Below are 14,146 nucleotides of genomic sequence, written 5' to 3'. Positions count from 1 at the left end.
TAATATCTATTTAAGCGCGTAAAATCATTATATAAAGGCGTCAGAAACATACAATTTACTACTCCATATTATAGGGGAGGCCTTTTCAAGAGCCGGTGTCAAAATTTGACGATGGGCTTGGCACCGCCCACATTTAAGCGAAAACACCTATACCTCGGAATATACTGGACCTATATCAACCAAAATTTGGTAGGTAGCATTACTCTAGCATTCCTACACCGCACTTCGAAAATATCCGAAATTGGACTGACGCCTACATCTTATTTAACACAATTTTAAATTTCATCTGATTATTTCACTAGTTTCAGGGTAAGAATTAAGCACCAAGAAATTTATCAAGATGCCAGCTTATAGCCAAAAATATATGTAGGTCGATGTAGATATATTGTAGAAACACAGAGAAAATACTTATCTAATAAGAATATGCCCGTGTGTCAAAAATGTATAATTAACTCCCTTAGTCCCCATACACTTAAGATACAAATTTCGAGTTTTGACTGATTTTATACAAAGGTATTTCCATGGATTTGTTGACTGCAAAATACAAGAGTATGAAATGTTCGGTTACATCCGAACTTAGCCCTTCCTTACATGTTTGCTTTGTTTTTATGATTGAAAATGTATTTTTCAGACATTCCCGACAATAAAAAATTGTGTTTTGAATAAAAACTGAATTCAGATCCCACAAAACCATTAGAATATTAACAATCATGAGAAAAATCTAATAAAGGTGATTTGACATTATGAGTTAAAAAAGAAGCACTCTCACAAGTAACACCGTCTTATATCGTTATTAGATCATGGGAAATCTCCCTCAAGCCACCTAACGGTTAAGTCTTCGGTTCGGTTGACCCAGTTGTTATTTCGATGACCTAACCCTGTTTGGATCGGTAAGTAATAAGTTAAGATTGTCATTACTTTCAGAGAAACACCTAGTAGTAGGGTTGCTCTTTACTCCTTCGATCTGGGCTGACGTTGAATCCAACCCGGGCTCCCAAGATTTTTTCTATAGCGCATGCGCCAAAAAGCTCCACCATAAGTCCACCTCGGTTAGATGCAACACATGCAGTGGTTGAAGCCACGTTATGTGGTCCCATGTTGTCAATGAATTACAGCGACGATGACCTCTAAGACCGTGCAACGAGCTTATAGTGCGCGCAATGTGCCGCCACTTCATCCAAGTGACCAACAAGGAACCTCTAAGGCACTAGTAACTGCCAGTTTGATAAATCCGAAGGACTTCACTTTTCAATTGCCTACTCAGTCCAAAGTAGCACTTGTTGGCAAGAGTTATTCTGCGTTGGATTTCCAGACTGACATTGTTGGTGGTGTTTATACTGGTTCCAAGATAGACGAAATTATATACGACTTCAAAGTTATGACTGTCAACAGTGACGTGAGAAACAAGACGCGAGTACGACGACTATTTATTTGTTGACAGGATATATTTCGTCTTGCCCTCGTTCACCACCAGACCCATTTGATTTGTTTCCTTATCCAGTCTGGAGAAAGCAGAACTAACGGCGCGGGTGTTGATCCTTACGGAGCTTTTGGTATTGCTCAAGGTCAGCTTAAACAGCCGTATTAGTTTTGCGGGGATACCAAATTCAGACATCGCGGCATAAAGGCAGCTTCTTCGTGCTATCAAAAGCAACTTTTAATTCGACGAAAAGGTGGTGTGTTTCGATTCTCTTTTCACGGATCATTTGCAAGTCTGGTCGGTTGTTGATTTTTCAGGTCTAAAGCCGCACTGATAAGGTCCAATCTGTTTGTTCACGATGGGCTTTAATCTTTCACATGATACGCTCGATGGAACCTTATATGTGATGTTGAAGAGGCTTATCCCACGGTAGTTGGCGCAGATTGTGGGGTCACGCTTTTTGTGGATTGGGCAGAACACACATAAATTCCAATCGTTGGGCATGCTTTCGTCCGACCATATTTTGCAAAGAAGCTGATGCATGCTCCCTATCAGTTCTTCACAGCCGTGTTTGAATAGCTCGGCCGGCAATACATCGGCCCCGCCGCTTTGTTGTTCCTCAGACGGGTAATTGCTATTCGAATTTCTTCATGGTCGGGCAATAGAACGTCTGTTCCAATCTCACCGATTAGGGAATAGGGTTATTGGCGTTATATTTTCACTGCCATTCAACAGGCTGGAGAAGTTTGCCCTCTATAATTGTAGTATGCTCTGGGCATCGGTCACTAGATCACCTCTGGGGGTTCTACAAGGGCGTGTTCCGGTCTTGAAACCTTCTGTTAGTCGCCTCGTTTTTTCGTTGAATTTTCGAGCACTATCCCATTCCAGAGCAGGAGTGCAAGTCGAGTAGAAAATCTTTTGGCTGTCTTTTGTGATTGCAGCTTCTTGACGTCGAACCTTGCTTGTGTTTGTTGACGTGCGTTTTTTGCTGCATAGAGGCAGGTGCCAATCTTGGCTGCAACAAGGTAGTGGTCCGACTCGATGTTAGGACCTCGGAGTGTACGCACATCCCAAACCCTGGAGACGTGTCTTCCGTCTACCACAACATGATCGATCTGGTTGGTGGTTTTCTTTCTAGTACAACAGATAACCATATTTCGGGCCCCGGCAAAGTCGATCAGCCTCAACCCAATTGGGGATGTTTCATCGTGGAGGCGGAATTTACCGATCTTATTGCAAAAGATACTTTTCTTTGCCCTCCATGGCGTTAAAGTCACCAAGCAGGATTTTGACGCCTGGACGGTGGCAGCTCTCATAGGTGCGCTCCAAACTTTTTCGTCACATCGTCCTTCTCTTGCGTCGGGACGTGGACGCAAAACAGCGATTTGTTGCAGAACTTCGCTTTGATGCGGATTGTGGCTAGACGTTCTTCCATCGTGGTGACTAACAGTATTCAGCGACGGAGTCTCTCTCCCACCACGAATCCCACACCGAATTTGCGCTCCTTTATATGGCCACTGTAGTAAATGCCACAAGGACCTACTCGCCTTAGTCCTTGTCCCGTCCATCGCATTTCTTGGACGGTGGTGATGTCAGCCTTCACTCTAACGAGGACATCAACCAGCTGGGCAGCGGCACCTTTCCAATTAAGGAACCGGACATTCGAGGTGCATGCCCTCAAATCGTAATCATTAATTCGTTTGCCATGGTCGTCATCAAAAGGGGGGTCTCTCATCCGAGGCTGGTTGCTATTTTTCAGTGGGTGCGTTTTTTACGTGGCGGGTCCCAACCCCAAAGCACAACTCTGTGAAGTGGATGTTTCGCCTTCTCACTTTAGCTCGCCTTCAAACGGATGTTCTTAGGCTACCCAGAGGATACTTGGTCATAGACCGGAAATCGTGAACTGCTTGAGCTATATGTAAAAGAATCGTTTCCAAATGAATGGTGATCAGAGAACTTTCCTCACTTGAGTGAACTTCAACACATGACTCCATCCTCTCTATATATACATATAATCCTTTATAAATCTCGATTAATTTTAGGTGATACAAACAACCGTTAGGTGAACATACTTATTATACTCTGTAGCAATGTCTTGCAATATTATAAAAATACTTAGGAAGCACATTGACTTTCCTCAGCTGTTTAGATATTGAAAATTTTCGGCTCCTGTGAACGCCTTCCTTAATATCTTAAGAGTAAGCTTGAATGTCTCTGTGACATATACTTATTAAGTTATCCCATTTTTAGTAGATTTCAAGATAACCATTATAAGAAAGTAGCCATGATTATCATTTATATTCGTCCTATTTCACTCAGTATTAGGTGATCTATCAAAGTATATATGGTATTACTCTAAGTATATATGTATATGTATATTAATTAATTTATACTCTTTAAACTGCATAAAAATATTCGATGTTCACACCTCAAAAAGTTGAAATTATTTATAGCTAAAGTTTCAAAAAACAATTTCTTTACGAATATTAAAGTACATAAGTGAAAAAGGTGTTAATAATCATATTTTATTGATAAATTAATTTAATATTTGCAAGCCATACAACTAAAAGTTTAGTTATTAATGAGCTATGTCGAGTATGCTACATACATAAGTACATACATAAGTGTGTAGATAAAATATGTAGTACGAGTATATCGACTGTTACAATAGCACAAATAGCAATGAAATCGTTAATATCATCTTTACCTCTAAATTGATACACAATGTTACTTTGCATTGGAGGGTGGAGCTTCAAAATGTGTTTTCTATTCCCATTTTACCTTTTGGACAAAAATTCAATTATTTGCGCTGCAGTGATTCGATGTAGGTTTTTTTTTATTTATTTCGTTTACGGTGATTGCGCACATAAAATGGTGCAAATGCTTTTTATAGTCTCGTAACATGTTGCTCCAAGAGTTTAATATTTTGTACACCCATCGGTTGTTCTTAACGCCTTAAATGATATATGTATGTATATGGATATTTATATATTAATATACATACATATATGATCCGCATGACAATACGACAGTGCTTTAAGCGAAAATATAGATGTAAATATATAACTAAACTTAACATTAAGTTACAATACCTTTACTTGGTATGAGATATCGAAGTAGAAAGGGATATCTGTGGACCGAAAATTTTTGAAAAATAGGCATGGCTCCGCTTTCTAATCAAGGCCGGCCCGTCCATGTAGACAAGTTAGTCTATTGCTGAGAGCTCTATGGCGGCGAATATACTTCATTATGAAGCAGATTAACAGATATGTAGATTTTTTTTTTTTTTTTAACTTTCTTTATTTACAATCTATTTGTCCTTGAGCAAATCTACATAAAGGATTACTTAATTTTTAACATATACATAAGTAAAATATAATTAACTTAGGTTATTAAATACATCCATCAAAAATTCATTTTTTTTTTTTTTTTTTTTTTTTTTTTTTGCCAAACTTAAATCTAAGAAAGTTTTAGAGAAATGGTAAATCTAAGATATGAGAACGTTTTAGCCGTATAGTTTCATAAGTTGTATCTAACAGATAAACAGCAATTGGGTTTATATGGTTTGAGAGACGTGCAAGATATCTAGCACTATATTTAGGGATCTCATTTTTTATAAAGGGAATACCTAGGTCGTTATGGATAGCTTCATTGGTAACAAACCATGGGGCGTTAATAAGTGACCGCAAAGTTTTTGATTGATAACGTTGCAAAATCTCCACATTGGACTTACTGGCAGTACCCCAAAGCTGAATGCCGTATGTCCATATTGGTTTGAGGATAGCTTTGTAGAGCCGTATTTTATTTTCTATGCTAAGTTGAGACTTTCGACCGAGCAACCAGTACATGCGTTTAGTTTTGATTTTTAATTGCTGCTGTTTAGCCTGAATATGACTTTTCCATGTAAGACGTCGATCTAGATGCATCCCTAAATATTTAACTTTATCCCTAGTAGGAATCTGCTTATTATTTAAAAATACAGCAGGACACTCCTCTTTTCTTAATGCAAATGTGACATGTGTAGACTTCTCAGAGTTAACCATTATTTTCCATTTGTTGAGCCAAACTTCCAGCATATTCAGTTGGTTTTGAAGTAGAGACGAAGCTTCTATAGGGGAGCCACTAGAAGCGATAAACGCTGTGTCATCAGCAAAAGTTGCTACCTCTATTTCTCGTAATGTGGGCATATCTGATGTAAATATTGTGTATAGAACTGGACCCAAAACACTACCCTGCGGTACACCAACATTAATGCTGTAGATTTCTGCTGAGGCATCCCGGTGCCTTACATAAAAGTGTCTGTCACTTAAATAAGATTTAAGCACTAAATAGTAATGTGCTGGCATTAGCCTTTTTATTTTGAAGAGGAGTCCTGGATGCCATACCCTGTCAAAAGCTTGTTGAACGTCTAAGAAGGCTGCAGAACAGTATTTTTTTTTCTTCCAGCGCATTCGTAATTATATTTGCCACCCTATGGCATTGCTCTGGCGTACCGTGTCGTATTCTGAACCCAAACTGATGTTCAGGTATGATATTTTGATCCTCAATTACTGGTAACATTCTTTGCAAAAATATTCTTTCGAATATTTTCGAAAATGTTACCAGTAAGCTAATGGGACGATATGACGTAAGACAGCTTTCAGGCTTATTTGGTTTTGGGACCATGACCACAGTGGCACATTTCCATTGTGTGGGGTAATGATTTATATTTAAAATAGCATTATACTATATTAATGTGAGAAACTCGATAGCTTTTTCCGGAAGAATTTTAACAACTTTGCTATCAATATAGTCGTAGCCGGGTGTTTTACTATTATTTAATCTACGTACTTCCATAGCAACTTCGCTATTTGATATCTTGCTAATGGGGAGGTCCATTTGACACGGAGATTCTAAAAAATTTAGAATCTCTGTTTCATCACTACTAGTACCTAAGGAATTAGGTTGAAAAATTTGGTAGAGGTGTTTAGCAAAGGCCTCTGTTTTGGCTTCATCACTCCTGCAAAATACCCCATTTGAGTCCCTAACTGTTGCGTTTCGTTTGGTTGGTCGTTTAAGATACTTGGTAGCTTTCCAGAGTCTGTGCTCATCGTTTTTAGTGGGTTCAAGGCTTTTAATAAACAAACTGAAGGATTCATTCTTCAGTTCAGATAGCTTTAATTTTAGTAGCTTGGTTGCTTTATTAAGTGCTCTCTTTTCAGCTGGGTATCTATTTAGCTGCCAGGCTCTTCTTAATCTTCTTTTTTCTTTAATAAGACCCAAAACTTCAGCAGGAACCTGTAAATGATCAGTAAAAGTCGGCTGGTTTCTTATCGGGCTAGATAGATATGCGGCCTCATGAACCAGGTTTGTAAACGATTCTACCGCTGAATCCAATTCACCACCATTTTCTAAGGGCACGTTAAGGTCAATATGTTTATCGATCCAATATTGGAAGGATTTGAGATCGGTTTTCGGGGTAAGGATCTTATATTTTTTGGAAGTCTGGTAAACATTTTCATTATATGAAACAATTAAAGGCGAGTGATCTGAACTTAGTTCATTACTGTCTTGAATGTTTAACTTATATCTGGGTAAACCAGAGTATATCACAAAATCGAGAAGATCTGGATTTTTTCTTGGGTCGCTTGGCCAATATGTTGGAGTGCCTGTTGATAAAATGGAAAAATTTCTTTGGGTAATACATTTTTCGAGTTCTCTGCCCTTAGGATTTATGATCCTAGAGCCCCACCAAGGGTGCTTTGCATTGAAGTCCCCACCTGCCAAAAATTTTGAACCAAACTGTCTAAAAATATCAACGTATTGGTCTGTTTTAAGGTTAAATCTTGGAGGAAAGTATACAGAGTATATTGGTAACTCATGGTTGTCACATTTAACTTTAACTCCTGCTGCTTGTAGATATTGTTCTCTAACTTCTTCCAGATATTCATATTTGATTCTGGATTTGATTAAAATGGCGGAACCCCCATGGGCTCTGTTGTGCGGATGGTTTGCACATATAAGATCATAACCGATGATTTTGAAGTACGATTTAGTTGTGAAATGGGTTTCAGACACCAAGAAAATGTCTATATTGTTCGTATTTAGGAATAATTTTACTTCCTCGGTATGATTAGTCAGACCATTGGCGTTCCAAATAGCTATTCGGAGACCTACTTGCATAGTTTTTCCAAAAGAGTGGACATCATTTTAAACAAACTTTGAGTAAGCTCAAGCTGTTTAGAAAATAAGGTTTCAATTTTTTCAAGAACGTTGTTTTCTGAATTTAAATTACTTTGAACACATTGGGCATATGATATATTTGGGTTGGCATACACATTTTCTGTTTGTTTATAATTATTCAGTTGGGGGAAATTATGAGAGGCATGGGAATATGATGGGAAATTGTTTCTTTTATCAGTCATATTCGATTTTTTGGCAAGGTTTTGGTACACCTTGCATCCCTTGTAATTTGCTGGATGGTTTTGTAAACAATTAATGCATTTGGCAGGCATATCTTTACTTTTAACGCATTCAGCTGTTGGATGGTCCAGACCACACTTCACACACCTGTACGATTTTGTACAATATGATTTGGTATGCCCAAACTCTTGACAGCGATGGCATTGTACAACATCATTTACCTTTTTTGGAGGGTCAACCTTAACAATAGCGTTACCAAGATATTTTAAATTAAAGATATTTTTATTGTCATTGCTTGGTTCTAAGTCAACAAAATGCATGCATAAAGGCATGTTCGTAAATCTACTTCGTATATTGCTAACGTTCCTAACCTTAAAACCCAACGCTTCTATTTCTTCTTTTATGTCATCTACTGGAGTAGAGAAATGTAAGTTTTTTAAAACAATTCTATACGCACGCTCTTGTTTAAGCTGGTACGTATGGTAGTTAATTTCTTTTTCTTTCATATCTTTTACCAGAGATCTGTATGACCCTATAGATTTTACCATTACTCGAATTTGACCGTCTCGCAAAGCTTTATAACTAAATTCGGATTTATTAATAATAGTTTCGAAATACTTAATCATACCGCTAATATCTCTAATATTTGGTACAATAATTGGTGGTGGTTTTGGTGTATTCTCTTCTATGTTTTGATCCATTATGTTATTGCTATCCGATTCGTCTTGTAGCCCGGCAAACATGTTCGTGCTGTTGGAATTGCTGCTGATGTTATTGTTGTTGAGTTGAGTTGTTGGAATAGAGTTATAGCTATCCGCTAAGTTTGTATAGTTGTTTGTTTTTGTTCGTTTTTGATCAATAGTGGGAGAGCCTGATTGAGGTCTTTTATTAGTCACAGTTTGCCATTGCATTGTATTATCACTTTCGTTTCTCAATTCATTAGCAGAACTGACATTTTGCATGCTCAAAGTTGTCATATTTGTTGAATTATTTAATAACTCAACATTTAGGTTTGTTGTTTCTGTTAAAAGAGTCCTTGACTCTTTATTAATTAATGTTGTTCTCTTCATCGAGTGACCTTGCTCGAAAGGTGAGCACTGGTCACTCATTTATGTATTCACGTGGTCGATTTAATTAATAAAGTTTTATGAATAGAGTTTTATTTTATTTATTCTCAAAAATAATAAGAAGTCAATTTAGCTTTTCTAATCCACATGTGCACTTGTTCACTCTCTTCACAAGACTCCAACACAATATATTGCAATAATATATTAAGAAATTATAAAATTTTTGTATAATTTTATTTTTATAATAGATTTATGCAACGAATATAAGCTTTTGGCAGAAAAAATGCTCTTAAAACTACACCACTCAACGTTTTGAATTATATTTGTTCAATTCGTTCTTAATTAATGGCAATTTGGGTGTTGCTAATATTTCCAGTGTCCGTATCTAGTGGAGAGTGCAGTTACTCTAATTTACACTTATCAAAACATACCTGTACAATGTGTCAAGAAAGACTTACAGGCTTGGCAACATTATCAATTGAAGGCGAAGTGACAGTAATGTCTAATTTTTCCAGCTTAAAGGCCCGAAAATATTTTAATACATAACTTTTTTATTGTAATTCTTATTATAATATTTTTTTAATCTTCTTTACTGGCTTACGCGATTATAGCCGAGTTAACAACAGCGCGTGGTCGTTTCTTCTTTTCGCTACGTGGCGCCAATTGGATATTCCAAGCGAAGCCAGGCCCTTCTCCACCTGGTCCTTCCAACGGAGTGGAGATCTTCCTCTTCCTCTGCTTCCCCCGGCGGGTATTGCGTCGAATACTTTCAGAGCTCGAGTGTTTTCGTCCATTCGGACAACATGACCTAGCCATCGTAGCCGTTATATTTTAATTCGCTGAACTATGTCAATGTCGTCGTTTATGTCATACAGCTCATCGTTCCATCGAATGCGATATTCGCCGTGGCCAACCCGCAAAGGACCATAAATCTTTCGCAGAACCTTTCTCTCGAAAATTCGCAACGTCGACTCATCAGTTGTTGTCATCGTCCAGGCCTCTGCACCATAAAGCAGGACGGGAATAATGAGTGAGTTGTAGAGTTTTGTTTTTGTTCGTCGAGAGAGGTCTTTACTTCTCAATTGCCTACTCAGTCCGAAGTAGTATCTGTTGTCATGAGTTATTCTGCGTTGGATTTCCAGACTGACATTGTTGGTGGTGTTTATACTAGATCCAAAATTAACGAAATTATCTACAACTTTTTAATAATAAGAGAAGGAGAATTTTACTAAGGAAAGGAAAATGGGTAAACAATATACATTATTTATAATTTTAAATTTTTGTAATTAGTTCTTTAGTACGAATAGATAGAAAGGTGAAAATTTGAAGAGCCTCTGGAGAAAAATCCCGAAACTGAAGAGGCAAGCTACAATTTGGAAACTGCAAATATAATATTAAGGGACTGTGTTTCGAATATTTATAAAGTCGCTACAATCTGCTATTCTTTGGCATATACTTTTGGAGTAAAATTAATTTTTTGACCTTTTCACGTGTGCACCTCTGCAGTCACAAAAACGGTATTCATAATATTTAAAACCTTCTTAACAACCATTGATATCCTAGTCTGCGCCAGCCCAAAGATAAAATTATACTATTCAAGAACTCTAGAGTAAAAAATTGCGACTGATGTGCTAAAAGGTTGAGAGTCCTAATTACGAATTTGAGTTCAAACAGTTTCCATCATGTACTGCTGTTTTTGTCATTTCAATAAACGGTGGTGGTTTGGGCACACACCCCTTGACTACAACACATGGATTGATCTGAAGTTGAATTGATGTTTAGGCATGTGTTGAAACCGTAATAAGGGTATATGTTTCAACTTTGGAAAATGAGTGGTTTCCTTAATAAAATAACAATAATAATTTTCAAAAGTTATGCATTTTTTTGTTAAGATAAAATAGGTTTAGAAGGGATGCAGAATTTTTCATTTGCCTAGGGCGATAATTTGTCTCAGGACGGTCCTGCTTCTAATGAGTTTAATTTTTACCCAATCAAATTCAAATCAATTTGATAAAAGACTAAATTCAGTAACTAATTAACATTAATGCCTCATAACTCTTAAGGACCTGACTTAAGTGGAAGTTTCGAGTTTTTCGAGTTAAAGTGAGAGACGTAGTGAAACGTGGCACGAAAATTGCATTAAAATTTTTTACAAATTTTAAGTGAATAGGAAAGTGTTTTTGAGTCTGTTATTTGAGTTGGTCATTTTTTGGGTAAGTAATAATATTTTTGGTTTTCATAATTAATTTTTGCTTCAATATCGAATAACAGAAAAATACGGTGATTTTAAGTGAAGCTCGTTTTTGGACGGCAAAAATTTTTCTTTGTATGATACGAGGGCTGCTATATATATTCTGGCCTAGGGCAACACTAAGTGTTGCCAGGTGCAATCTGACATTTCCGTTGGAAAGTTTGACATTTTTTAGCATAACATTAGCGACGTTTTGTCATTTAATCGTGAATTGTTTTATTTACAGGGATTAAAAAAATTCATCTCGGCCAAAAAATGGAATTAACTCGTGAACATTTTCGTGCCATCATTTTTCACAACTTTCGACGTGGATTATCACGACAAGAGTGCATCGATGAACTAAAATCTTTGTATGGCTATGAAGCACCATCCTATAGCACTGTGAAAAACTGGTACAACGAATTCAATCGTGGCCGACGCTCGCTTAAAGACGAATTCCCTGAAGGTCGTCCAAAAACAGCCGTTGTGCCAGAACACATCGATGCCGTACGTGAACTGATAATGCAAGACCGTCATGTAACATACCTTCAGATAGAGGCATGCCTATGCATTTCTCCCACCAGCATACATTCGATATTGCATGAACACCTGGCCGTAAAAAAGGTTTGTTCTCGTTGGATCCCGCACAATTTGACAATCGCTCAAAAAAGGCTCGTGTGGATTGGTGTAAGGAAATGCTGAAAAAATACGATCGCGGTGCTTCAAAAGACGTTTATAAGGTGACACAGGTGACAAATCATGGATCTATGCGTATGAGCCCGAAACAAAACAGCAATCGACAAAAAAAAATAAAAAATAAACAAAAAAAGAACATTTTCGTTGATAAATATGCCTATTTACATTATTAGGCCAGAAATATATATAGTAACCTACGTATTGTGTTGGGGCACTCATTATGGTCATTGTGTTTTCTTCTTATATTTTCTATCGTTTAACTTAATTATCTCGATTTTTTTGTCTGTGAAGTAGATTTACGTTGTAGAACACATATCTTCTGAGAAAGAAGACATGTTAACGGAAGTTTTAAATAAAATGGTTAACGGGTTTTTTGTAGACGGCATTGACAAATCGTTGAAACTTAGAACACTTACTGACATATTATCTGGTAGTTACTTTGCAAACACAAATTTCTCCTAGGCTGAAGTTTAGCAAAAATATCGAACCAACCTAGTAAGTGTAATCCGGCTTAATATTCAACAATCAAAAGCTGCACCGCAAATGCACAAATAATTACAAATAAAATATTTATGAAATTCTAGTGTTACCTATTTTTTCTGTGTTTATTGTATGCAAAATAAAGAAGAATAAATTAGTAAAATAACAATGTGTTTTATTAAATTAACAGCATGTTCTTTGGACAGATTAAAACAAGAAACTTAAAATATATGAGTGAAGGTAAAAGTACTAATGATGTATAATGTTTTCTAAGGATTTTATTTTTGTCTTCGCTTATAATTTTGGGATTTGCATTATTTTGTCAAAGAACGTGCATATAATTATGTAACTACATCGAGACCACCCAGGTATGTTTATCAAACAACAAGCTAAGTAATAAGCCACAAAACTGGTATAATACTTATATATTTAAGGTCACGGGTCAAGGGTTGAGCTCTCTTCTATTATCAAAATAATTGTATAGGACAATAGCAACGAGAAAAAACACGTTAATTTCGCTTGCACCGAAGATACCCTTCACAGGTACATTTCTTATAGTATAATATACATTGTTCAATAGAAAAGAGTATACAGCTACCGTCTTAAGGTGATTATACCAGTTGTTTATTCGATATCGCACACGACAAATGCCAGTTTTTGTTGTTGTTGTAGGTAAGTCTAACTTCTTAATAGTAAATCCAGTGCACTCACTTTGTACTAATTACAAATTTGGCAACGGATATGAATCTTTTAATTTTTATTTTTTGTTTGCTAGCCAAAGAGTTAGCATACAGTTTCCGCGTGACAACATTGACGTCAGTTACAAAATCAAAATAAATCCAAACAATTACAGCATAGTTTGAGAACTAAACTGGATAAGGCTAATAAATTCGCAGCTGGAACGTCTAACTTGCACAATTTAAATCTGGAAGAAGAAGAAATAATCTCGGATGACGAGATTAATAATTTCAATTTAATTGCGAACACGTCTACGTATAATGATGATGACTGCATATGTGTTGAGCCACAAATTAAACAAATCATCATTGATGACGATCTGCCCAACACATCTCGTTCGAAAGCAAAAAATAACACGTCTTCCGGCTATGTTGCCACAATCCTTCCGGCGGCGCAGCAGCACGAAATTCTTCACAAAAGAGTGTAGAAGATTTCACTGATTTAACTACCACGTTCTATTGAGATGTCTCTGGAATTAATACGCTGGACAGTATTAGATCGGAGGACACTTTCTGAAATTATACTCAACTGTCTAATGTTGTTGGAAATCGAATGTCGAACACGAGAAATCGAAGAAGAAATAAAAAAAAAATCAGACAATTACATCGAAAGATGTCATAGTTCTGGATGACACCAATAATCTGCCAATGGTAGACACTTTGTCGTAGTGCAGAGGCTTAACTGCAATGAATTTTCGGCATCTCCCAACTTTTATGAGCGATACTGTTTCTCTGTTTGATGGACTTTATCTTGAAGCAACGTATGGTATATGTGGTGCTGTTAGATGCTAGATGTACTTTGTTGAGTGGCAAAAGAGAGGTTTGCCGCACGTACACATTCTTCTTTGGCTGGTGGATGGTGGTTACACCAGATCAAATTCATGATATCATTTCTGCGAAAATTCCTGATGCAGAGAAAGATCCAGTATTATACGAAGTGATGAAAACCAATATGGTTCATGAACCTCGCGGACACCACAATCCCAGTTCGGTTTGTATGTCTGAAAATAAATGCACGAAACACTATCCATGCGAAACACGAAAACACTATCCGTGCTTTTCTTTCGGAAACGCAAACAGGAAATAATGGATATCCACTCAATCGGCGTAGATC

This window comes from Bactrocera neohumeralis, chromosome 5, assembly GCF_024586455.1.
Source record: "Bactrocera neohumeralis isolate Rockhampton chromosome 5, APGP_CSIRO_Bneo_wtdbg2-racon-allhic-juicebox.fasta_v2, whole genome shotgun sequence".
In the NCBI taxonomy this organism is placed as follows: domain Eukaryota; kingdom Metazoa; phylum Arthropoda; class Insecta; order Diptera; family Tephritidae; genus Bactrocera; species Bactrocera neohumeralis.
Note: the sequence above shows the minus strand (reverse complement) of the source record.